This window comes from Pristiophorus japonicus, chromosome 13 (assembly GCF_044704955.1).
Source record: "Pristiophorus japonicus isolate sPriJap1 chromosome 13, sPriJap1.hap1, whole genome shotgun sequence".
In the NCBI taxonomy this organism is placed as follows: Eukaryota; Metazoa; Chordata; class Chondrichthyes; family Pristiophoridae; genus Pristiophorus; species Pristiophorus japonicus.
The window spans coordinates 172776981-172803121 of NC_091989.1; the positions used below are offsets into that span (position 1 = coordinate 172776981).

The 26141-nt window shown below is 45.0% G+C and overlaps 1 long non-coding RNA gene across 3 annotated transcripts; it reads left to right on the plus strand.

Moving 5' to 3' along the window:
- The first annotated feature begins 359 nt into the window (after nucleotides 1-359).
- Nucleotides 360-25517, plus strand: LOC139278973 (uncharacterized). Of its 3 annotated transcripts, none has more exons than XR_011596394.1 (3): nucleotides 360-447; nucleotides 20350-20478; nucleotides 21868-25517. It is a non-coding gene; the product is annotated as an uncharacterized lncRNA (long non-coding RNA). The 3 variants fall into 3 exon arrangements; XR_011596395.1 differs by lacking the exon at nucleotides 360-447 and adding an exon at nucleotides 856-974; XR_011596393.1 differs by lacking the exon at nucleotides 360-447 and adding an exon at nucleotides 1562-1766.
- The last annotated feature ends 624 nt before the right edge of the window (nucleotides 25518-26141 follow it).

Below are 26141 nucleotides of genomic sequence, written 5' to 3' on the forward strand. Positions count from 1 at the left end.
TGAAGATGATGTCAGTACTGGAGAATTGGGCATCTTAGTGACCTAATCAAGCAGTCCAAACCAAACACAAGAGACGCTGAGATCCCTTTAACCTGCCCCAGCACAGAAGGACACACCTTACTGCACTCGAGCGATACTTCAATCTCCTGTGTCAGCCAAGTGAGGCTGCCAATTATTTCTGAAGTAGTCTCGTTTGATCCCATGCCACTATTTAAAGAGCAGGAGAGTTTTCCTGTTGTCCTGGGTAACATTTATCCTTCAAAAAAAAATCACTAAAACCGTTTAATTGGCCAATAATTACCCTTCAACCAACATCACTAAATAGATTGTCTGCTCCTTATCACATGGCTGTTTGTGGGAGCTTGCTGGGTACAAATCGGCTGCCGCGTTTCCAACAGTGACTGCACTTCAAAAGTACTTTATTGACTGCGAACCTCTTTGGGACAGGTCGGTATAAATGCAAGTCCTTTCTTTCTATGGGGTTGACATTGACCCATACACATTTCACTCGAGAGGTGAAGGGATAACAAGCTAACACACTGTGCCACACGCATCTTATTTATCAAACCTTAAATTTCAATATATTTTAAACTCTAATAACTTTTTAAAGAAAAAAAACTAAACTGCTGTATAAATGATTTATCCTGCAAAGTTATCACTCCGCATGCGAGGTTCACCTGATCGTGGGTGGAGGGTGGAGGCCACTCCAAGTTCCCCTCCCCGCGAAAAACTTTTTTGGGGCCAAAAAAAATCTGGGTAAACATTACCTGGCGCTGCATGGTAACACTCAGCCAATCATTTACCTCTCGCCATCACTTTGCATCGACTGGAGATCTTGTGACTTTTTTTTGGTTGATCGACCAGCAGAAGAATGTAGAGTTGGACGAAGGAAAACATCTCTTTGAATGCGACCAAATATTTCGCCTGCAAGAAACTAAGAGGATGGGCTGACCGCGCTTGGAGGTCACGGTAAAGTATGCTGGTAATTTCTTCTGTAACTGACGATTAACTGAAAGCCCCCGCTGCCCATATTGTAGGGGGCAGAGTGACAAGAACACAAGGGTCTGACCAACAGCCCCTCTCCTTCCAGCTGTGTGTGCCATTCACCTTCTGAATGTACAACTTGCACTGGAAAAAATGTATTTGAGTGTGACCCCCCTTGCAGGGGGCATTTGTTTAAAGGGCACAACTAAAATAGTTGAATGTACAACTTTAACTTTTAAAATTCCTCAGTTACATTACTTAAGTTAATACAGGAGCCTTTATATCATTACTTATATATATATATTTGCCAATCGAACGTCCCCCCCAAAATGTCTTATAAAATTGTCACTCATTACATTGAAGACTTTAAAAAAAGATATATATTTTAAATCATTAGCCCACTTTAGTGGTAATTACCAGACAGTCCTTGGACAGAGCTACAACCACACTGTTTCCACTCTCGTGTTTGTTTAACAGGCTATTTGCAGCTTTTAATTCCTCGCATACTTACGTGTATTTAAATTAGTTTCTGTGTGGCGCTTTGCTTCCTCCTCTAGACGCCTTACTCTTACCCTCTTGTTGCATGTTCATGCAACCTGTTGGCTGAGGAGGGCGGAAAGCGTGCAGTTAGCGCACGTAGAAAGGTATGCTGTCTGAGAATCGTTTGATGGACATACCCAGAGGAGATTGCAACCAGGCTGTCTCAAACTCCTCTCACTTAGATCCCTCAACAAGCCACGGGATGCAGGAAAGCACCGAGGCGGGATCCAACTGCCGGTAAGGTTTGTATCGTTTAACTCGCGGCTACGTATGTACAGAAACTGGGGATTTTACTAACGTTTTCCAATACTTGCTAAGGTGTTAGCTAAAAGTATATGAACGCTCATTGTAGCATTTGAAATATTATAGGAAAGGGGAGAAAAAAAACCGTCCTTGGCACAAATTCAGGTCGTGTGAGACTAGGAACTGGTATGTGCAGACAATGCAAAAGTCATGTCTGTCTCAATAAGTTTGCATGTTGTGAATTGCTAGGTAACACCTTTCTGTGGCTTTAAGCCAAGCCCCTCTTAGAATTGCCTCTATAGAAGCTTATCTGACTTGAACTGCACAAGTAGAGCCTGTTCTGCTGAACTTAAACTATGAAAACATGTTAACAACATGACTTTTTTATTTATATAGCGCCTTTAACGTCGTAAAATGTTCCAAGGCGCTTCACAGGAGCGTTGTCGTCATCGGGCACGGTAGCATAACGGTTATGTTAATGGACTGGTAATCCAGCGGCCTGGACGATTAATCGGGGGATGCAAGGTCAAATTCTATCACGGCAGCTCAGGGGATTTAAATTCCATTAAATAACTGGAATAAAAAGCTAGTATCATTAATGGTGACCAAGAAACTGCTGGATTGTCATAAAAGCCTATCTGGTTCACTGATTTCCTTTTTGGAAAGGAAATTTGCCGTCCTTACACAGTCTGGCCTATATGTGACTCCAGACCCACAGCAATGGGGTTGACTCTGAACTGCCCTCTGAAATGGCCTAGTAAGCTACTCCATTGTATTTAAGAAAGCGGCTCACCACCAGCTTCTCGATGGGCAATAAATTACTCATTCTTGGGCAGTGCCGTGGAGTCGAGGATGACTTGTTTCCACACTAACATGAGTTCTAAGGTGACTGATGAGGCCAATGCGGGACCTACAGTCCCTGTCACAGGTGGGGAAGACGGTGGATGGGTGGGTGGGGTGCTCGGTTTGTCGTGCGCTCCTTCCGCTGTTTGTAAGTGTCTTCCGCCTGCTCCCGGCGAAGAGACCCGACGTGTTCGGCGCCTTCTCGGGTGCTGCTGGCCTTGCCGGCGACTAATGAATAAAAACATTTTTTGACACCAACCACATGAGATATTAGAACAGGCGACAACGAGATAGTTTTAAAGATGCAACTTAAAGGAGGAGATAGAGGCTTAACGAAGGAATTCCCGAGCTTGGGGCCAGTGCAGCTGAAAGTGTGGCCACTAATGGTTATTTTATAAATTGATCATATTTAATTTATGTTTTGTTCAACTAAAATTTATTTAGGAATAAATCATAATTAACAATGGAAACCTTCTGTAGGTTTCTGTCCTTTAATCTCTTCACCCGAGATTTTCGAAGCTAGCCCAGGCCAATGAGATGAAAATTTCTTCAACGTAAATGTCTGAAGTGAATTGACGTTATGATTGTTTCAGCCCAGTTCCTAATTGCTATGGCGTCCCATCACAAAACAAACCATAAGTCAGTATCTAACTGGCAACCTCGGTCATTCCTTGTATAGAAGCATTCAAAGGCACTAGCTCCTGTTTGTTTTTTTTTCAATTTCTCCCCACTGTCAGCTGTAGCTCAGTCAGTAGCACTCTGAGTCAGAAGGTTGTGGGTTCAAATCCCATTCCAGAGACTTGAGTACAAAAATATAGGCTGACACTCCTGTGCAGTGCTGAGGGAGCGCTGCATTGTCGGAGATGCCGTCTTTCGGATGAGATGTTAAACGTCTGCTCTCTCGGGTGGATGTAAAAGTTCCCATGGCACTATTTCCGGAGATGAGCTGGGAAGTTATCCCCTGTGTCCTGGCCAATATTTATCCCTCAATCAACATCACTTTTTTAAAAAAAAAAAAAGATTATCAGGTCAGTATCGCAATGCTGTTTTGTGGGAGCTTGCTGTGTGCAAATTGGCTGCTGCGTTTCTTGCATTGCAACTGTGACTACACTTCAAAAAAAAGTACTTCATTGGCTGTAAAATGCTTTGTGATGTCCTGAGGTTGTGAAAGGTTCTATTTAAATGGACGAGCGCCGAGCCCTGGAACATTGTGGGCTGCCCTGCCCTGACCTGTGAGAACACCAACGCAGGCCGGGGCTATAAATAGAGCTGGAGCGCCGGGCCCTGGAACATTGTGGGCTGCCCTGCCCTGACCTGTGAGAACACCAACGCAGGTCGGGGCTATAAATAGAGCTGGAGCGCCGGGCCCTGGAACATTGTGGGCGAAGGTGTGGCGAATGAGGGTACCAGGGCCCAGACGATCCAAGGCCAGCCCACGCTGTGATGTGTGTGCACTACGTCCGTGCAACAGAGCAGGTCTCCAGTTGTCTTGGTTAACGCTTGCCACTGGGTAAAGGCCTATCTCAGTCAAGCCCGTGTGGTGGCTGATGTGCAACGGTCACCACACTTTTTTTTTAAAATCCACGCACAGACATTTTCCACCCCCTCAATTGGTTTTCAGATCTGGAACACCGTGTCCTTCATTGAAACACCTGTGAACTCTTGCGGAAGCAAGTCATCCTTGTTCGCGGGACCGCCGAGGACTGCCTGATTTAAATGCAAGTTTTTGTTTTGCCTCTCCTGAGGGTGCTGACTCTTGCCGATGTATAGTTCTACCGGTGCCAAGTGACCATTCTTCGTATCTGAGACTAGGCAGCGAGCGTCAGCAAGCTGTTCGACTGGGGCAAGCATCACAGCAGAGCCTTATCTTGCTCTCGCCCAATGCTCACACATGTACACTTTTTAGCAGGAGTCACTGGATAGATATACAAGTGGGAATGGAATTTGTTTTCCCCTCACTAACCCAGGATTACTGAAGCCAACTATAATACCCTAACTCCTACTAGTGTTATCTATATTACAGGGCAATTTCACCAATGGTGGGGGGAGAAAAATATGATTGTTACAAGCCCATCTGCTTTGTTCATCCATGGCTTCTGTCCTACCACATTCGTCATCAGGAGATTTTAATAATACTTACAAACAGAAGTCAGATTATATCATTCTAAACTGGAGCTGATAAATATAATTTTATTCCCCCTAAAATTAAGCTGCTCCTGTGAAACATAGTCCCAGCATGCAAAGAAAATTGCTGTTAAAACCACCTGAGAATACATGAAGCTACTGCAAATTCAATTGTGGAGCTTGCCAGCATCTATACTGACAGGAGATGTGCGTTTAGAGAATAGGAATAAACAAGACTCCCCGAAAAAGAATGGTTGTAACCTGTTTTAAATTCAGTATGGTTTGAGTCAAACTCCACCTGTTTTATTTTGCTGATTCAGCTCCTGTTTTGTCACCACAAGGTATCAGTAAGGCTACAAGGATGGCTGTTGTGGAAATTGAAGTGGAAATGTCACACTCCTGGAACAGGAGTTCTTTTGAGTTTAGGGTTAAGGCACATTATTGAGTCAAAGTAAAGTCCATAGCTACACCTGATCTGTGAGTCATGCCTCCAGTATACCTGAAACTTGTATTTAATTTTTAAAAAAATAGGAACATGTTCCATTATCATTAATCACTCTGATAAGCACAAAAACCGTTCAAGCCAGACAGCTTGGCAGCGGCTGAAAATTTACTCACCATATTGCCCCATAGATATTTCATTATTTAATGTGTATGTAATGAGCTCAAATCGCCATGGCGCTGTGGCTAAGAAAGAAAGACTTGCATTTATATAGTGCCTTTCATGACCACAGACTGGCTAAGAGTAGCCAGTAATTAGTGAATTCAAAATCAAATCCATGGTCTACTAATTCAGAGCTACATGTCATGGTTTCAGTTTACTTCACGACTGCAGTGCCTGTTTAACAATCTACAGGCTCTTAATTCCCAGGGTTGGCATCACAAAACCACTACTTCCTGATTTACATCGTCTTCTCCCCTACTTTTGTCATCCATCTGGTCTCCTTTCCAGGGGCATACCTGGTTGCAGAAGTAAAGGAATGAATCTTCCCTCGTGTTGTGCTGTTTCTAGTGACACGGTCACATGTCTTTACCAGAAAGAAACATAGAAAATAGGTGCAGGAGTAGACTATTTGGCCCTTCGAGCCTGCACCACCATTCAGTAAGATCATGGCTGATCATTCACCTCAGTATCCCTTTCCTGCTTTCTCTCCATACCCCTTGATCCCTTTAGCTGTAAGGGCCATCTCTAACTCCCTCTTGAATATATCCAATGAACTGGCATCAACAACTCAGTGGTAGGGAATTCCACAGGTTAACAACTCTGAGTGAAGAAGTTTCTCCTCATCTCGGTCCTAAATGGCTTACCCCTTATCCTTAGACTGTGTCCCCTGGTTCTGGACTTCCCCAACATTGGGAACATTCTTCCTGCATCTAACCTGCCCAGTCCTGTCAGAATTTTATATGTTTCTATGAGATCCCCTCATCTTTCTAAACTCCAGTGAATGCAGGCCTAGAAAGGGCCAACTTCTGCACGTGATACAAACACATCACTGGCACCCGAGGTGGAAAAAAACCTGAAAGATTTGCATTTATATTTTCACAATCTCCGGCTTTAGAGCCAATGAAATATAGTTACTTTTGTAATGTAGGAAACGCGGCAGCCAATTTGAACACTGCAAGCTCCCACAAACAACAATGTGATATGACCAGATAATCTGTTTTTGATGTTGATCAAGGGTAAACATTGGCCAGGACACACACAAAAAGACATGAATTTATATAGCACCTTTCACGAACACCGGATGTCTCAAAGCACTTTACAGCCAATGAAGTAATTTTGGCAATAAGTCACTGTTGTAATGTGGGAATAAGAGACTTCCAAGATATGGGAAATGGTCCACGTTGACCAGGACCGCGCCGTGGATCTTGATGATGGGGGCAGTGCTGTGCGGCGAGGACAGGCTGGTAGAGGACCTTTGTCTTACGGATGTTTAGCGTAAGGCCCATGCTTTCGTACACCTCAGTAAATATGTCGACTATGTCCTGGAGTTCAGCCTCTGAATGTGCGCAGACGCAGGTGTCGTCCGCGTACTGTAGCTCGACGACTGAGGTTGGGGTGGTCTTGGACCTAGCCTGGAGATGGAAAACGAGCCAAAGGTGGGCAGAGGAAACGTTAAAAGGACACCCTCAAAGCCTCCCTGATAAAGTGCAACATCTCCACTGACACCTGGGAGTCCCTAGCCAAAGACCGCCCTAAGTGCAAGGAGGGCATCCGGGAGGGCGCTGAGCACCTAAAGTCTCATCGCCGGGAGAATGTAGAAATCAAGCGCAGGAAGCGGAAAGAACGTGCGGCAATCCTGTCCCACCTGTGACAGGGACTGTGGTTCTCATATTGGACTCTTCAGCCACCTAAGGACTCATTTTAAGAGTGGAAGCAAGTCTTCCTCGATTCCGAGGGACTGCCTATGATGAATGTGGGAAACGCGGCAGCCAATTTGTGCACCGCAAGCTCCCACAAACAGTAACGTGATAATGACCATATAATCTGTGTTTGTTATGTTGATTTGAGGGATAAATATTGGCCAGGGCACTGGGATAACTCCCCTGCTCCTCCTTGAAATAGTGCCCATGGGATCTTTTATGTCCACTTGAGAGAGTAGACAGGGCCTCGGTTTAATGTCTCATCCAAAAGAAGACACTTCCAACAATGCAACATTCCCTCAGCACTGCACTGGGAGTGTCGGCCTAGATTTTTGTGCTCAATTCCCTAGAGTGGGGCTTGAACCCACAACCTTCTGACTCCGAGGCGAGAGTGCTACCCACTGAGCCACAGCTAACACTGAAGATAACTCCCCTGTTCATCATCAAAATAGTGCCATGGAATCATTTATGTCCACCTGAGAGAGCAGACGGAGCCTTGGTTTAATGTCTCATCCAAAAGACGGCACCTTTGACAGTGCAGCAACTCCCTCAGTACTGCACTGAGGGTGACGGCCTAGATTTTTGTGCTCCAGTCTCTGGAGTGGGACTTGAACCCACAACAAATTCCAAGGTTTTTGTTTGACACATCTCCTCTTCGTTAATTTCAAATACATCATTAGTTACTTAGTAATGCCATGATAAGGAAACAAGTTGTACACCTGTGTTTTATGTGGGTACAGCATCTTTCACTATGCACAGTTGATGATGGCACAAAGTGACAGATTACAGAATTATTGAGCTAATTAACCAGCCTCTGCAAAATTATTTCAAAGATAAGTAGTGACGCAGAAGGTCCGAGCAGCATTAACTTCTGAAGTGAAGGTTGCTCGAGCAAATAATTAACTACAAGCCACTTTTAATCATATTACTGGTTAAACTCTCGTGTTTATTTCATTAGTAGATCAGTTTGACACTTATGCCTATACAGGGCTGGCTATAGAAAGAACTCCTACTTTGCAAATAAAAGTAAACTTTTCGCTTTTATATATAATTGATCTCTGCGTTGCGCGCAGGAAGTCGAGAGCAACTGTAGTTTTCAGGTGAACTGGGATGAGATGCTGGCAGATAATTGGACCAGGGAGTATAATCCCTATTTTCAAGTCTTACGTTTGTCCTTATGTAATATATTGTCATTACAATTCACTATGCCTATGTTTCTAATGGAAACTGCTGTTGCAAACTTGTCACGGTGTAATTGCAATTTCTCACTGCAGTTCCTCAATGGGGTGAGGTGGATGGGAGGGTGTAATTTCAGGTTGACGTGTTGACATAGACCGTTTCATTTATAAATATAAACATAGGAACTTAAAATCCAAAAGATTAACAGGAAGTGCACAGAGATATAAGGTTTTTAATATATTAGTAGATTTGATTGTGAATCCTCAGTAAAGGGCTGTTGTGGAATATTTCAAAATACTCAACGCAAGTCTGAAAACTAGGGTGCAAGCAATCTTTATTCGCATGCGTGGGAGACAACTTGTTCTCTGACCTGAGCCAAGCTTCTCAAATTGATACAGCATGTAACTGATTTTTATACATTGTACAACGCATCATTTGAATGTCCCTGCCTCCCTTCTAGAGCATTCCATATTACAGCATTCATTTTAATTCTGTTACTACTGGGTGTCCACCTTAGTTTAGATAAGTTAGACAGGAGGCAGTTGCAGTCAGCTCACTTAGCTTAATCATATTACGCTTTATCTTGTTTAGTCTTGTCCATTGTTTCGTCACATAGGCTGTTGTCCAAGATGTCACTGGTTTCTTGTCACACAAGCTATGGCCCATGTCTCCCTCGTACTCCTGTTTCAGTCCCCCCTTTTGGCCCTTGGCTATAATTGGCCCAAGGTAGCCACTCAGCTTAAGTCCCGATAGTCTGGAGACGTTTACTCCAATCTATACATGTTCTCGTACACGGGTCTCCGCGTTTGAGTGATTGTGGCCTTTGCCAACTTTCTGATTTTTGTCGCCTGTATTTGTAATAGCAGCGTCATGGGAAACAAAGAATAAGAATGAAACCAAGCTCCTCATACAGGTGCAGCGGGCCCCCACCCTTTCTGACGTTCCAAAATCAGGATTATTATCTGAAGGGAGACCAGGATGTGGGATACCATCCTTATCCAGGGATGTATCTGGACGTTCATGCCCCAATTCCATGCTATACTATACAACGGGGGAGTGCCCAAAGTTTGTGTCCTTCCCAGTTCTCCTGATTTCCTCTTGTATCTGATGGTATTGCTTTCAGCATTTTCTACAGCCTATTTGCTAACTGTTCAGTGTTCAGGGAGTTTTGGGATTTCAGGTCCCTTGGGAATTAGATATCTCCACATGTTCCCTTTTATCTCCTCTGGCATTGAAGATCATCTGTCGTCTTTTGTATATTACTATCAGTTGCTGATATCCAATAGTGGTTGGTGTTTGTGGGTGGAATCAGAAGCTCGCCGTGTTGATCGGGTACATGAGGGGTCCATAGGACAGTTTTTTTTTCCACTTGTAATCATACAGTACTTCGCCTTGCCCTGATGGGCAACGTGGGTTGGCTCAGCTTGGGCCTGCATCACTTTCATAGTGCAATTTGTGGTACAGGTGCAGCATCTAAAATCCGGAATCCTCCAGGACCAAGGCCGTTCCATATTCCGGGCTTTTCCGGACTTTCAATTTGCTTTTTGACATAACTAATCCGGAAACACCCGAGCCCAGGTTCGGGTATTTCCGGATTTTGGACTGTCAGGAAGGGGTGGGGGGGTGCACCAGTATGAGGAGCTCGGTTTAGTGCTTTTTGTTTCCCATGACGCTGCTTCTTTACTATATTTCTGTACAGCTGCATGCAATCCTTGCAGATGGAGCTGACAGCCATTCAGTTGCTAAGACAACAGCTTGAGGAAAGCACTCAAACCAATCGAGATCTGCAGATGAAATTGGAACAACAATTCCATAATGTGCTGCAATCTACCATTTGTACCCCACCTTCTTTTTGCCTCCTGGATTTACCCCGCTCGCCTCATCACCCTTACCTCAGGACCTCCTTGCCGGCCCACCCTACCATGTCCTCGGCGGGGCCCCGCCCGATGCAAGCAGCTCTTCGGCAGGACCCCGCCAAGTAGGCTGTTGGGCCGGCGAGGAGGCCCTGAGGTAAGGGCAGCAGTGGTGAGGCGAGCGGGCGAGGCCCAAGGTCGGGCAGCGGTGGGGCCCCGAGGTCGGCAGGATCGATGGGTCCAGATTCCGGAACATTTTACGGATTCCAGACAACCCTGCCACCAATCGGCCTGTATTCCATAACATTCCGGATTCTCGACGCTGCACCTGTAGTATTAAATCCGCATAGCGTCTGGGTTCCAGTCCCAACTGGGTGTGGGCACATTACTGTGTTTCCGTGTTCCTTGCATCCTGTCAGTGATATTCCTACCAGGGTCTCTCCCATATCAGGTGCTGGCTCCTTCATAGTGGCCTGGTTAAAGATCGGGTACTATCTGACATGTGCCTTTCCCTGATTTACACCTATATTTTCCACTTGGTACAATGAGTAAAGTTTTTGGCCCTCGGCCATGGCTGGGATCATCATGATCATTCCGAGGTGCTGTGTGTGATCTGTCTCACAATTCATATCAGTGAGGTATTCTCGGATCAACCCTCGGAGTTGGCATGCTGTCAGATTGCCGGGGTTGCTTGCCCCACCTAGTAATTGGTCGTTATTTATCCAGCTAGGGACTTCTCCCTGATGCAGCTGGTCCAAATTTGCTCTGACCTGGCCTTTTATCCAGGCTCCACCTGCATGGCACAGCATTTCCCTTCCACCACCTTGTTGGGCTAGTGCTGTGCTTTCCGATCAATGAGGGTATTTATAGTGTGGACAATCGTCTCTAAGAAGTGGGACCTAGCAGTCTTTGTACTGCTTTCGCTCCCATCTAGTTCTCCTGGGCTGCCTCGCAGTTTGTTTCGGACAGCAGCTCTTTTTAATTTGTTATTTAAGTTGCCCAATTTACTGTTTGCTCCTTGTATATCTAGGGAGTTTACTAGGGAAGTTCTAGTGTTAAATACCGTCCTTGTATCCCCACTCGGCTCCTTTTATGCCATTGTAATTTCACCCTTACTCAGCTTTTGGCCCTGGACTGCTGTGTTCTCTGCTGCAGGACATTCCTTACAACCTCTGAGAAGGTGTTGCACAAACCTGGCAGGTGAATTTCTGATCTGTTTAAGACTATGGGTACAAGCTCATGGTGTCCATTATCTACGAATACCGGTCCTCCTTTTGTCCCGGGTGTCGTTTTGGGACATTCCGAGGGCCCTGCTGTGGTTGGGACTAGTGGGCTGGGTTTGATGTGGGTTCTTAAGAGATATTTTCCGTTCCAACTTTGACATCTACCTTTTCCTGCCTGGTTGGGGAGTACCTCCAATGAGGTTGAATCCTCCCTTGTTCTTGACAACACGACTCCGTCTCTATCGTTTTTGTCCCAATAATATACTTGGGTCCCATTGTGGCCAGTCTTCGTTGTAGGCCGGACATGATTGTAGAATGGGAAGTCTTCACATTCCGTGCTTATACTGCTGCTTGGTGGGTAGTGTGTTTTTAACCGCATATTCTTTCCAAGGTTGTCCTCCTTTTAATCCCTGGGGTGTATCTCATTCTATCGCCTCCGAACCATACTCGAGTTCCTGGTGGCATATAAATGCCCCAGTTGCTTCCTTCTGGGGTATATTTAATGTTGGGATCAAATATCAGGTCTGTGCCCTCATTTTCCTGCTGCTGGTGGTGGTTCCAGCCCAGCACGCGAGTATGGTTTTTACCATCCACATCTTGCACGTCTTCCTGTGGGTAAAATAGGGTCCCAGTCATCACAAGGGGTTAGGCACTTTATTTTAGTTATGGTATTTCTTGGGTTGGGTCTAATGTTTCCATCGGCCCTTTCCGTTCATCTCGACGCGTATCGCTGGTCATGGTTATTTCATAAGGTCCAGTCCACCGCGGGGACAAAACCTGGTGGCCCCAGGAGGGCCTGCACCGTAACACTCTTTTTTCCCCCCCCCCCCCCCCCCCAACCTGTGGCAAAGGCTCCGGAGGTTTGACACCTCTGGTTGCCTTATCTCTGATTTCTTGTTGATCCCTGAACTCTTAGCGCAAGGCCTTTGGTTGCTCATCTCACTGTAAATATCCTTCTGAATCCAATCTTTTGCTGGTCCCAGCTCTGTGCTTCCTGTGGAACTGCCTTCAGGCAGGCGCATTGCGCTTCCGGTCATTAATTCGTACGGGGTCAGTCCGCTTGTCCAGTTGGGTTGTTGCCTGCAGTCGCATTAATACGCATGGTAGTACCTCTGTCCAAGATTTATCTGTTTCTGAAATGGCCTTTTCCCCCTTTACTAATCGTTGCATGGGTTCTGCTGTTGTGGTGAAGTTTTGTACAAAGTTCCTACAATAATTATAGTCCCAGGATCTATCAAACCTCCCCTGCCCCTCTCCCCTGCTTACCGTGGTGGGTCATGGCATTTCACTAATGGCTGTTCTTTGGTCCTGGGGTAGGGTTTTAGACCCCTGGCTAATTTCATGGCCTAAATATCTTGCTCGGTCCAAGACTTCCTGAGCTTTCTTGGAGAATACCTTAAAAGCTGACTCCTCCGAGGCTTGTAGGGTGCTGATTAACACACCCATATGCCCCACTGGACTCTCGGACACTATCAGTATATCGGCAACATACTGCAATAGCATACTGTTGTATTGAGTCAGGTCCAGGTTCTCCAGAGAGCGACTCATAACTCGGTGGAATATCCTAGGGTTGTTCTGAAACCCCTGTGGTGGGACCCTTGTCCACGTATGCTGTCAGTCTCCCACTGTAAAGGCAAACTTGTCTTGTGCTTCTACTGCTAAAGGTATGGACCAGAATCCGTTTGCAATATCTAGTATGGTAAAAATCTTATGTTCAGGCTTCAATCCATTAAATATGGTGGCTGGGCTTGCCACAATGGGGTGTTCCCGTGGGATTTCATTGTTGAGAGCAGTGTAATCGATAGTTATCTGGTCATTATCATATTGTTGTTTGTGGGAGCTTGCTGGGCGCAAATTGGCTGCCGCGTTTCCCACATTACAACAGTGACTACACTTCAAAAAGTACTTTGTTGGCTGTAAAGCGCTTTAGAACGTCCGGTGGTTGTGAAAGGCGCTATATAAATGCAAGGTTTTTTTTTGTTCGGTATTCCGAGTGTGAGATTGTGTGGTGTGTCTGGACTTCAATGCAGTGAAGACACGTGGGGGGGGGTGGAGTGGAGGGAGAAGAGCATGTAGCCTGAGGTTCTTGAAGGCATCTTTAACAACAAAATAATAACTTGTATTTATATAGTGCTTATAACATAGTGAAACATCCCAAGGCGCTTCACAGGAGTATTATGAGAGAGAAAATTTGGCACCAAGCTGCATAAGTAGAAATTAGCACAGGTGACCAAAAGCTTGGTCAAAGAGGTAGGTTTTAAAGAACATCTTGAAGGAGGAAAGCGAGGCGGAGAGCTTTAGACAGGTAATTCCAGAGCTTTGGAGGTGGAGGGGGCCTAGACAACAGAAGGCATGGCGATCAATGGTTGAGCGATTTATAATCAGGGATACTTGAGGGCAGAATTAGAGGAGCACAGACATCTTGGTTGGGGGGGGGGGGGCAGGCTCAAGGGGCCGTATGGCCTACTCTTGTTACTATTTCTTATGTTCTTATGACTTGGTGCGAGTTAGGACACGGGTAGCAGAGTTTTGAATCCCCAAGTTTACGTAGGGTAGAATGTGGGGGGCCAGCCAGGAGTGCAATGGAATAGTCACGTCTAGAGGTAACAAAACAGTTGTCTGTGTAATCCTGTACATGAGAGCTTCAGCAGCGGATGAGCGGAGGCAAGGGCGGCGACGGGTGATGTTATGGAGCTGGAAATGGCAGTATTAGTTATGCTGTGGACATGTGGTCGAAAGCTTGTTTCAGGGTCAAATATGACACCAAGGTTGGGAGGTGTGGGAGTTACGTTTGACATCAGAGCAGATAGTGAGCCAAAGAATATCAATAGCTGAAAAAGGACCAAGAGTTGGTCTACCACAGGCAAGAAGTGGTCACAGTTGATTGGACATGCAAGATACATGTAGGTGCAGCATTTTGCAAAAAGTAAAGTAACATGTTTTTCTTGCTCATTTGAATGGCATGAACAGTGGTCTGTGTAATCCTGTACATTCTTGTAAGGATGTTGTAATGAGATAACTGCTTCAGAATCACTTTGGTATATCCAGTGTTCTCCATTTAATGCTTATGGTGTTGACAAGATAATTAACACAGAAAAGCTTCTTGAAACATGAAACCAGTTTTAAGAAGTCAAATGCACTTTCCTTTTACAAATAGAGGGAGTCTGGTTTGTATGTACAGACCGAGGAAGCCAAATCTGTCTCGCTGAAGGAAAAGGTTTGCTTACAATTGGCGACATCCTGATGAAAGCTGTCTGAAGTTAAAATCTCCGGGTTCATTTATTCTGAGCTAATTGGGAATGGATTCTGAACACCGACAGAATTCAAAATACATTTTTTCTTTTACTTTTCCTCTAATATTCTTCTCTCTTCCCCTGGAGTCACTGACTCATTCATCGTTTGTCTTTACATTCATGGTGCATTTGCACAAATGTCAAGCCCTTCAGTGCCTTCCCATGGTGGCTATCCTTCATCTTTTGAGCCTAGATAAGTGAGCTGTTGGCAAGCTGTTGGGCCTTGGAGGACATCAGAAGCGAGTCTGATCTGATCCTTGCCAATTATCCAAACACACACCACACCATCCATCAGAAGGTGACGGGCCAGTGATCATTATAGAGAGAATGCTGGTGGATCTTGCCCTATCCCAGCCTGAGAGCAATCTGGCCAACCATAGTCATTCCCAATGCCAAGAGCAGCAAACTGGATCGAATAGAGAAGGAACTTGACTGGTTTTGAATAAATTAGTACCACCAGGCAATACAGTTACTTACTGAGCCATCGGGGGAACGAGCCCAACGAAAGAAAAACTTGCAACAATTTCCATCCCTGATATTAATGAATCAAAATAGATTGTTACCCACATTAGTAAATTCTCTCTGCTGTTTAAATGTGCGACTTCATCGTGACTTATGTCTGTTTAGACTAGTAGGGTTGTACGATTTACTGCTCAAGTATATTTTTCCTTATTAGGCCACGGTGAGTCTGATATTGGTGCTGGAGTTGGCCGGCACAGCATTGGAACCCCTCGTACTTTTGCTGAAAACATTGGATTGGAATCTTTGTTATCCATGTTCCTCTGTTTAAACATTCTGCATGGGATGTTCCAGATTGAAATGCCTTTTAAAGCTATAGTGGAATATAAAGATATCGTCCATATATAAAATCAACATTAACTTGCATTTTTATAGCAGTTAGTGTAAAAAAATATCCCAAGCTGCTTCACAAATAGGTGAAGAGGTTTTAGATTTGGCTGTGGCTTATTTGGTAGCACACTCAACACTGAGTCACACCGAGTCAAAAGACTGTATGTTCAAGTCCCATTCCATAAACTTGAACATAAAATCTAAGCTGACACTTCAGTGAGGGAGGTTCCCCCTTTCCGATGCGACATTAAAACCAGGCCCCGTCTGCTCTCAGATGGCCGTAAAAGATCCCGTGGTACTATTTCGAAGTAGAGCAGGTGAATTATCCCCAGTGTCCTGGCTGATATTTATCCCTCAATCAACATCGCTAAAACAGATGATCAGGTCACTATCACATTGTTGTTTGTGGGAGCTTGCTGTGCACAAATTCGCTGCGGGGTTTCCTACATTACAACAATGATACTTCAAAAAGTACTTCTTTGGCTGTAAAGCCCTTTGGGGTGTCCAGTGGTCGTGACGGGCGCTATATAAATGCAGGCCTTTCTGTCAAGGTTTTCACGTGATTAAGCAGCCTGCTGTATCTCACTACTCCAGGCTCATACGGGATGAGTGGTCGCCTGGCACCCACTGACGCAGTTAAAAACTCTGCAAGGACAGGAGAGAAAATTGAGGGGGGGAAAAGAAGGTTCTCCTGATGCCTCAGTTGGTGAGTGTAAAACTGAGTCATACATTCCAGGAAAATCACAGGTTCAATATACACTCTGTGCTGACTTTGCTGATCGAAGCCATGGGGAAAGGAGATTGGTGGGGGGAATGGGTTCTACAATTAGCCTCAGTACTCTTAGGCAGGAAACAATTATTCAGTGTTGCCATCCCCGACTGCTGAGTCAATCCTCCTTTAAAAAGTAGTGACTCTGATATATTATTTACAACATTGCAAACACACTACATGGCGCTACACAAGCTCTACAGGAGCTTGTCATGTGACCTTTTCACATGATCCTTTTGTATTTGCATCAGTAGTTGCATTACCGCAGTAGTCCACTAGGGGGAGCTCTATATTACAGTTACGGACAGATGTCTGGTGAAAATGGGACCATACTACATTGTCGTCAAGTAGTTTGCCAACACTCCCCATCTAAACTCCCACATGAACCACCTGAGCGAGAGATCGGGGGGTAGATGGTGCCAGTGAAATTGTCTCCCAGTGCAAGTTAGCACCCTCAGGATGCAGGACAAAGTTCAGCTGCCTGAGCCCTAAGCTCTGGAATTCCCTCCCTACACCTCTCCACCCCTCTCCTTTTTAAGATGCTCCTTAAAATCTACCTCTTTGACCGAGCCTTTGCTCAGCTGACTCAATATCTCGGGATTGGTGTCAAATTTTGTTTGACAATATGCCTTGACAGTTTTACTACATTAAAGGCACTATATAAATGCAAGTTGTTGTTGCGAGGATGGTGCTTAAGTTAAGGCAAAAGAACCACAAACAACCATTTGGATAAAGAAAGAACCACAGGTCAAAGCATTTTTTGTTTTATTTCTTTTTTAATTCCATACAATTAATTTTGCTTTTATAGTGACAGCAACATCATAGGTAGTCCCTTGAAATCAAGGAAGACTTGCTTCCACTCTAAAAATGAGTTCTCCGGTGACTGTATAGTCCAATACGGGAATTACAGTCTCTGTCACAGGTGGGACAGACAGTTGTTGAAGGAAAGGGTGGGTGGGGAGTCTGGTTTTCCGCACGCTCCTTCCGCTGCCTGCGCTTGTTTTCTGCATTCTCTCAGCGATGAGACACTAGGTGCTCAGTGCCCTCCCAGATTCTCTTCCTCTACTTAGGGCGGTTTTTGGCCAGGGACTCCCAGGTGCCGGTGGGGATGTTGCATTTTATCAAGGAGGCTTTGTGGGTTGTCCTTGAAACATTTCCTCTGCCCACCTGGGGCTCGCTTGCCGCGAAGGAATTCCGAGTAGAGCACTTGCTTTGGGAGTCTTGTCAGGCATCGAACAATGTGGCCCGGCCAACGGTGCTGTCAAGTGTGGTCAGTGCTTCAATGCTGGGGATGTTGGACAGATCGAGGACACTAACATTGGTATGTCTGTTCTCCTAGGGGATTTGCAGGATCTTGTGGCGATATCGTTGGTATTTCTCCAGCGATTTGAGGTGTCTACTTTGTGGTCCACATCTCTGAGCCATACAGGAGGGCGGATATCACTACAGCCCAGTAGACCATAAGCTTGGTGCCAGATTTGAGGGCCTGATTTTCGAACACTCTCTTCAGGCAGCTGAAGGCTGCGCTAGTGCACTGGAGGCAGTGTTGAACCTCGTTGTCTATGTCTGCCCTTGCTGATAATAGGCTCCCGAGATATGGAAAGTGGTCCACGTTGTCCAGGGCCGCGCCGTAGATCTTGATGACTGGGGGGGGGGGGCAGTGCTGTGTGGCAGGGTCAGTGACAACAACAACAATAAAAACTTTTATTTACATAAGCGTCTTTAACGTAGTAAAACATCCCAAGGAGCTTCAAAGCAGTGTTATAAGACAAAAGGAATAAATTTGACACCGAGCCACAGAAGAAGAAATTACGCAAATGACCAAAGGGTTGGTCAAAGAGGTATGTTTTAAGGAGCGTCTTAAAGGAGGGTAGGGAGGCAGAGAGGTTTAGGGGCCCAGACAGCTGAAGGCACGGCCACCGATGGTTAAGCAGTTATAATCGGATGCTCAAGAGGGCAGAATTTGAGAAGCGCAGATATCTCTTGGGGTTGTAAGACAGAAAAAGATTACAGAAATAGAGAGGGGCAAGGCCATGGAGGGATTTGTAAACCAGGTTGAGAATTTTGATATCGAGGCGTTGCTTAACCAGGAGCCAATGTAGGTCAGCGAGCACGGGTAACGGGTAATTGGGACTTGGTGCGAGTTAGGACGCGGGCTGCCGAGATTTGGATGACCTCAAGTTTACATAGGGTAGAATATGGGAGGCCAGTGAGGTGTGCTTTGGAGTAGTCCAGTCTAGAGTTAACAAAGGTGACTACAAGGGTGCGAATGCTACTGGCATCCAAAGCCAGTGTTTCTCACAATCATTGGCAATCTGAATGTAAAGAGACCAATTCATTAAATCTGACCAATGGAAAGATAATGCAGCATGCTGTTATATTCTGCAATGCACTGCTGGATAATGTTATGCAAGCAGCATCAATAGTAACTTTCAAAAGGGAATTGGAAAAATTAGTAGGGCTATGGAAGGAAGAGCAATGGAGCGGGACTAATTAGATTATTCTTTCACCCGACACCGGTACAAAGAGCCTCTTTCTGTAGTGTATTATTCTATGATTCTAGTGATAATTGAAGTTGTGCAATAATGGCTGACTCACTGGGTGGATTCAAACCAGCTCATGCTCTTGCACCCAGCCTGTTCCTCTTGTTCTGAGCTCATCATCATTGGCAGAAGCTGTTGCACCAACAGGATGACGCTGGGTGATAAATGATGGCTGGATACATCTCCTTGGCCCAAAGTCAACTTCTATTCTGCAAGTGCTGAGAAACAGATTCAAGTCAGGGATGCAAAACGCAGGAGAACGTGTAAAAACATGAGATAGTTACACAATTAGAATGAGGTAAAGATGTCTCGCTAGACCCAAAGGGAAGGGCTTTGTAAAGATCAGAGTCAAGGTGTTCCTAGCACAGTTATGTTTTGGTGGATTTCTCAAACGTGACTGTTTCATTGTGACTAATTCATGTAAACACTCGATCCTGCTGGAAAAGATGCTTGTAAAAACAACAGTAGTTCAACAGATCTTGCCAAACTGAGGATCAGTATTTCTCGGTGCTAATTAGTACTTTCCTCTCTGTTTGTTTTAACAATTCATAAACCCATTGGGAAACATGTACTGGACTGCGGTTGAGGAAAGTGTGTATGCCAGGTAGCTATTCAAAACGTACCATCTAGCAAAGTCTTATCAACCAGCATTTTCTGACCAGGTGCCTCTCTGTATTTGTTTAAGGTGGGTTGAATTTCATAAGTTCACAGCCTATTTATTGTAACACACAAAGAACATAAGAATTGGGAAGAGGAGCAGGCGATGAGGCCCCTCGAGTTTGCTCCGCCATTCAATAAGATCATGGCTGATCTTCGACCTCAACTCCACTTTCCCGCCCGATCATTATATCCCTTGATTCCCCATAGAACAACAACTTGTATTTATATAGCGCCTTTAACGTAATGAAACGTCCCAAGGCGCTTCACAGGAGTATTATGAGAGTTAAAAAATTGACACCGAGCTGCACAAGTAGAAATTAGGGCAGGTGACCAAAAACTTGGTCAGAGAGGTAGGTTTTAAGGAGCGTCTTGAAAGAGGAGAGAGGGGTTTAGGCAGGGAGTTCCAGAGCTTGGGGCCTAGGCAACAGTAGGCATGGCCACCAATGGCTGAGTGATTATAATCAGGGATGCTCAAGAGGGCAGAATTAGAGGAGCGTAGGTATCCCATGGGGGAGCGCGGGGGGTGCCTGGAGGCCATTAAGAGAGAGGTAGGGGTGAAATAATGAAGGGATTTGAAAATAATTAGGAAAATTTTGAAATCGATGAATCAAAATCTATCGATCTCACCCTTGAATATACGCAACCGTAAGGATGAAATGACAAAATCTCTCGGAGCAGTTAATATCCTATTTTCCAACCATCAATGGACAGAGAACTTAAACAATTAGGAAAGGGTTCATTCCCTGTATAGATCGCAAGGTTGGTGCTTGTCTTCAGTTTAAACCCTAATGCTTTCTCGGTCACCCAGTAGCCATGATTTTAATTAAAACCCGTGAGTGTGGCCATGAATAACCAGGGTTGATCATTGTTTTTCTGACACAGGAAATCGATGTTGGGTTGTTGACCTGGAGCCGATCCTCGATCAGAGAGTCCTGTGTACCACCTTTCGCTTCTCAATTTGCACCGCTCTGAAGGATGAAACGATGGGTCTGGGACAGTCGTGCCTGGGTGGTAAGCTAACTTCCTCACCCCCAAACCAAAATAAAGCCACTTCTTTGTTCTGTCTCTGCGAACGCTGACTTCAGCCCTGCTACCTGTGGTCAGGTAGAGGTTGATCCAGATCACAAAACTTGCTCATTCGCTCCGATTCCTAGTTATTGGCTCCCACTTGCTTCTCATAACCAATTATTTCAAACTTGAGCTTTCTTGATGATAAATTAAATATAATGTTTTTTAAAAATTCATTCATGGGATATGAGTGGCGCTGGCAAGGCCAGCATTTATTGCCCATCCCTAACTGCCCTGGAGAAGATGGTGGTGAGCCACCTTCTTGAACCGCAGCAGTCTGTGGAGTGAAGGTACTCCCACAGCGCTGTTAGGGAGGGAGTTCCAGAGACGATGAAGGAACAAAGATATACTTCCAAGTCAGGATGGTGTGTGGCTTGGAGATGGTGGTAGTGTTCCCATGTGCCAGCTACCCATGTCCTTCTAGGTGGTAGAAGTCGCGGGTTTGGGAGGTGCTGCCGAAGAAGTCTTGGCGAGTTGCTGAAGTGCATCTTGTAGACAGTACACACTGTAGCCATGGTACGCTGGTGATGGTGGGGGTGGATGGGGTGCCAATCAAGCGGGCTGCTTTATCCTGGATGGTGTTGAGCTTCTTGAATGTTGTTGGAGTTGCACTCAGCCAGGCAAGTGGAAAGTATTCCATCACACTCCTGACTTATGCCTTGCTAAAGTTGTTTTTAAATGCAAAGTTTAGAGTGGATACAGAGAGAATGTTTCCACTTGTGAGGAAGAGCATAACTAGAGGTCATCAATATAAGATAGTCACCAAGAAATCTAACAAGGAATTCAGAAGAAATTTCTTTACCCAAAGACTGGTGAGAATGTGGAACTCGCTACCACGGAGTGGTTGAAGCGAATAGTATCGATGCATTTAAGGGGCGGCTAGACAAGCATATGAGGGAGAAGGGAATAGAGGGTTATGCTGATAGATTTAGATGAGCAAAGACGGGAGGAGGCTCGAGTGGAGCATAAACGCCGGCATGGACTGGTTGGGCCGAATGGCCTGTTTCTGTGCTATCCTATGTAATGTAATCCTAAGCCCACCCCTGCATCTCTTGTTAGTTTCAGCTTTTGGAAAGCAAAAAGAATGTATGATTTCGAAATGTTGTTCCAAATTTCACCTACAGTATTCAGTATTGGCTAAATTCCCAATAGTCACCGTTTCGCCCGAGTTAAAACATGTCAAACAGGAAATTATTTTCTTTTCTTGGGTTACACGCATGTTTCTATGCAGCTGTCCGTCCCTTTTGTACTCTCGGGAATTCAGTGGAACTCAACTTTTATTGGTAATTTGTGGTGTTCTTTTCTCCTCTCTCCCTTTCCCTCTCTCTCCAGGCTGCAGATTATGTTTACAAAGCGAATGCAACGAAAGCAGGACTTCAGTCGAGAGCCGCCTCCGAGTCCCTGATATCATAGTAACACCGCCGACACCCACCGTTCTCTCAACACCCGGGGCCTTGAAACAGGCTGACAGGGACTCGCTGCTAGACGACACTCTCCCAAACAGATGTTAGCTGCAAACGCGCCCCCCGATATTTATGCAAACGCCCGAGCACTGAGATCACATCAAGAATGCTTCTTGTTTGAAGAAGCGTTAAGAACAGATTGCACAGGCACCATCTGCCTCATTTCACTCGGTGTGTGAATGATAAACTATACACAGATTTATCGACCAATCTGGGTTTTTTTTACTTTAAAAATGAATTCTGATGACACCAGCAATATCAAGCTTGGATTTAAAACTTTCACATCGCAAAAAATACTGACACATTTTTACTGCTTGATCTGTGCCTTGCACTGTCGCTTAACGCATTTTTCTTCTCCTGATGGGTCCCCATGCTCCCACAAGTTAAGCACCTTTTAGTACACGATTATTTGAAAGTTAAGAGTACAAATTGTTGCTACCAATTTTACAGTTACCCCTTTTTTGGAATACAGTATTTAACTAAAGAACAATTCTGCATCAAGCAACACACCAGTAGTCTGAATTAAACTCAGTATCTCACTCCAACTCCATGACACAAACTCCTGAGATAACCAAAGATGGTTTTTATAATGCAATAAGATTATCAACATGCAGAGATTACCAAGGATCTGTAAAGGAAGGCCAGATGGAGTGTCATTTCATCTTGATGCTGTTGATGCCTGAAGGAATCTTTAATGGAGAGGTAGACAGATGGAAATTTTTAATTCATGATGGCAGTGAGCAGATGGCGAAAGGCATAATCTACAAGCGCATGATTTCAGAGACACTTTCTTTCAAAATGTCAGCAACCAAATGGAAAAGAGCGCCTTTCAATTCAACCTGTCACCCCCATCCATCAGAAACTGAAATCCGATCTCATTTTTTAAGTAAATGAGACACTAGTCTTGAGCTCCAGATATATGCAGCAGCAACTGTGAAGGTCCGTTACTACCCAACCTGAAATGGGAGCACTATTTAGATCAGGGGAGAGATCTGTAGGGAATGCTATTGCTGGAGTTACAACTCTTATTTATAGGATTCCTGCGTTTTTTAAGATTGGAAACAATGTTCTTCCTAATGTGTTTCTGATGGGTTTTCAAAAATGTCCTTGCTTGCAAACGCTGAAGAACAGGCTTGGGTCTTTTTTCGCTTGCAAAGAGAAGGCTGAGGGGTGACCTAATAGAGGTCTTTAAAATTCTGAAAGTTTTTTTGATCGATTTAGATACAGAGGGAATGTTTCCACTTGTGGGGAAGAGCATAACTAGAGGCCATCAATGTAAGATAGTCTCCCAGAAATCCAATAGGGAATTCGGAAGCTTCTTTACCCAGAGTAATGAGAATTTGGAACTCGCTACCACAGGGAATGGTTGAGGTGAATAGTATAGATGCATTTAAGACAAGGCTAGATATGCATATGAGGGAGAAGGGAATAGAGGGTTACGCTGATGGTTAGATGAGGAAGGATAAGAGGTGGTTCGAGTGGAGCATAAACGCTGGCATAGACTGGTTGGGCCGAATGGCCTGTTTCTGTGCTGTATATCAGATGTAATCCTGTGCATCTATGTTTACTCTTGCGCAATGGCTCAGTTGGTAAATAAATTGACTGGCGTGATATTGAGCCACACTCACCAGGAAGATTCCCCGATACCACCCCTGATCGCATCAGAAATAGCAACTAGGGTGCTACAATTCACATCAGTGCCCCTCAACTAGGAAGAGAAATAAAATCAGCCAGAGTACCTGGTTGATATCCTGTGACTTGTGCTGGAGAGTGGGCATTGGCTGAGGTCTGGATCTGGCTCCCCTGTGATGCCTATCGTGGTTGAATTGCCTGATGGCAGTCACTGACCAGACTCGAGCATCAAGAATAGGTTAGGTGAGGTGTTGTGTGGTGACATTACCAATGGCTCCATACCTCAGCAAGCGTCCATCATAACTATAAAAGTGGAGGGCAGAGATTATAAATAATTCCACCCATTCATAATCACAGGATGGCTCATCTAGTTTTTACTCTCCTTAAAAGTGACTGATTGTCTCTTTGTTGCTGAAGTGCATGTCTTACTTTGATTTGAAGCAATTTCTTTGTAGCATCAGAAAAGGTTACATGATCTAACTTCAGTTATTCTTCAACAGAGAGTGCTAATGGGATTTACTTTAGCATATTAAGAACATCTTAATGACATGGTTTCATGATACTCTGATGCTTGGTAGCTAGGGTATAGCAATAACTGCCTCACAATGCACAGAGTGCACCATAATGCCAAGTACGCGAGGTCCTATGCTCGTGTGCAGGTTTCCCAAGGAGGCATCATTGGCCTACACTGAAGTGAGGTGGTTGAACTGCATAACTCCACTCTGTCCATTCATGCTTCTCAGAAACTGAAGCCAGCACCAGATCAGTTCACCAGGGGTCCCCTTGGTGGCTCAGTGGGTACATTAAATGCCTGGTGGGATGCTGAGTCATACAGATCAGCAAGGTCCCAGTCAGCTGATTCCCAACCAGACTAGTGGTAGAAGTGTTCCAACTGATTTCAGGGCCACTGGGCTCGAGAGGAGGGAAATCATTCAGAGTTCCAGCTGGACTGTCTGTTGACTGCTATTGGATAGTGCATGTGGGTGGACAGGGTTGGACTTAACCGTGATACCTCCTACAGTTAAATCAATTGATTTAGATTTGCATAGCCCTTTGAGTGGACTGTTGCTAGTGGAACCATAGGAAGAGCCAGCACCTTCAGGACAAAAGGGCAACACAATGGGATTTTTTTTTTTTTAACCCTGTTCATGATCCAGTGCCATAAATACAGCTTGATATCCAGTTGTTTCTTTTTGTAGCAGTGCTGAGGGAGCGCTGCACTGTTGGATGTGCCGTCTTTCAGATGAGACGTTAAACCGAGGACCTGTCTGCTTTCTCGGGTGGATTTAAAAGTTCCCTTGGCACTATTCCGAAGAAGAGCAGGGGAGTTATCCCTGGTGTCCTGGGGCCAATATTTATCCCTCAGTCAACATAACAAAAGCAGTTTATCTGGTCATTATCATATTGCTGTTTGTGGGAGCTTGCTGTGTGCAAATTGGCTGCCGCATTTCCCCACATTACAATAGTGACTACACTTCAAAAGTACTTAATTGGCTGTAAAGTGCTTTGGGATGTCTGGTGGTCATGAAAGGCGCTATATAAATGCAAGTCTTTTTTTTTCGGGCTTCACATTAAGAATGATATTTGTAAACTATAATTAAATGAGTACACTTTTCAATGTTTCTTGTAAGCATTTCATTTCCTGATACTGGTAGGTCTGACATAACACGTTTGTAGTGATGGTGGTGTAACTGACCATCAGTGCTATTTTTAAATGTTGCCTTTAAATAACCTCAAGGTTAGAAGAGGAGTCGGCCCTGCAGTCTTTCTCAGCGTGTAACACATCCGCGCTCTCTGTGGCCCTGTGAAAATGCAGAAACCAACCCCGTCAACTACCGAAGGCAGGAATCGAATACATGAGCAGTCTCAACGTTTCCCCTCGATAAATCTGATGAGTTAAAACAAAATGAAATAAAGCGTTTTGCTCGTGTAAAGGCTCAGTTGATTTAATGCACTGCCGAGGGTAAAACTGCATCAAGTAAGGGACCGTGTTTGTTTTTTGTGGCCTGTGCTGAGCTGTGGTGACAGTTAGGTGCTACCATTGACCTCTGTGTCCTTGTACTAGGAAGAGGTGAATGAAATGAGCCATGGTCCCCACTCCTACTGGTTACCAGTTAGCTGCTGCTGGAAAGCGTGTTTGGTACATGAGGTGAAGACCTACTTGAGCTCAGCTATGCAATGGTTGAATTTCCGGCTGGCATTCACCACCCAGCTTCACACAGAAACAGTGACCACTTGGGCGAGAGCATTAGTGCCCGATAACCATGCTCCAGCAGGAACCTGTGCCTTCAGAAGAGGAGAGCAGCAAATAAGAACATAAGAAATAGGAACACGAGTAGGCCCTACGGCCCAGCGAGCCTACTCCGTCATTCACTGAGATCATGGCTGATTATCTGCCTCAACTCTACTTTCCTGCTCAATCTCCATATCCCTTGAATTCCCCAGACTCCAAAAATGTATCTATCAGCCTTGAATATATTCAGAGACTCAGCATCCACAGCCCTCTGGGGC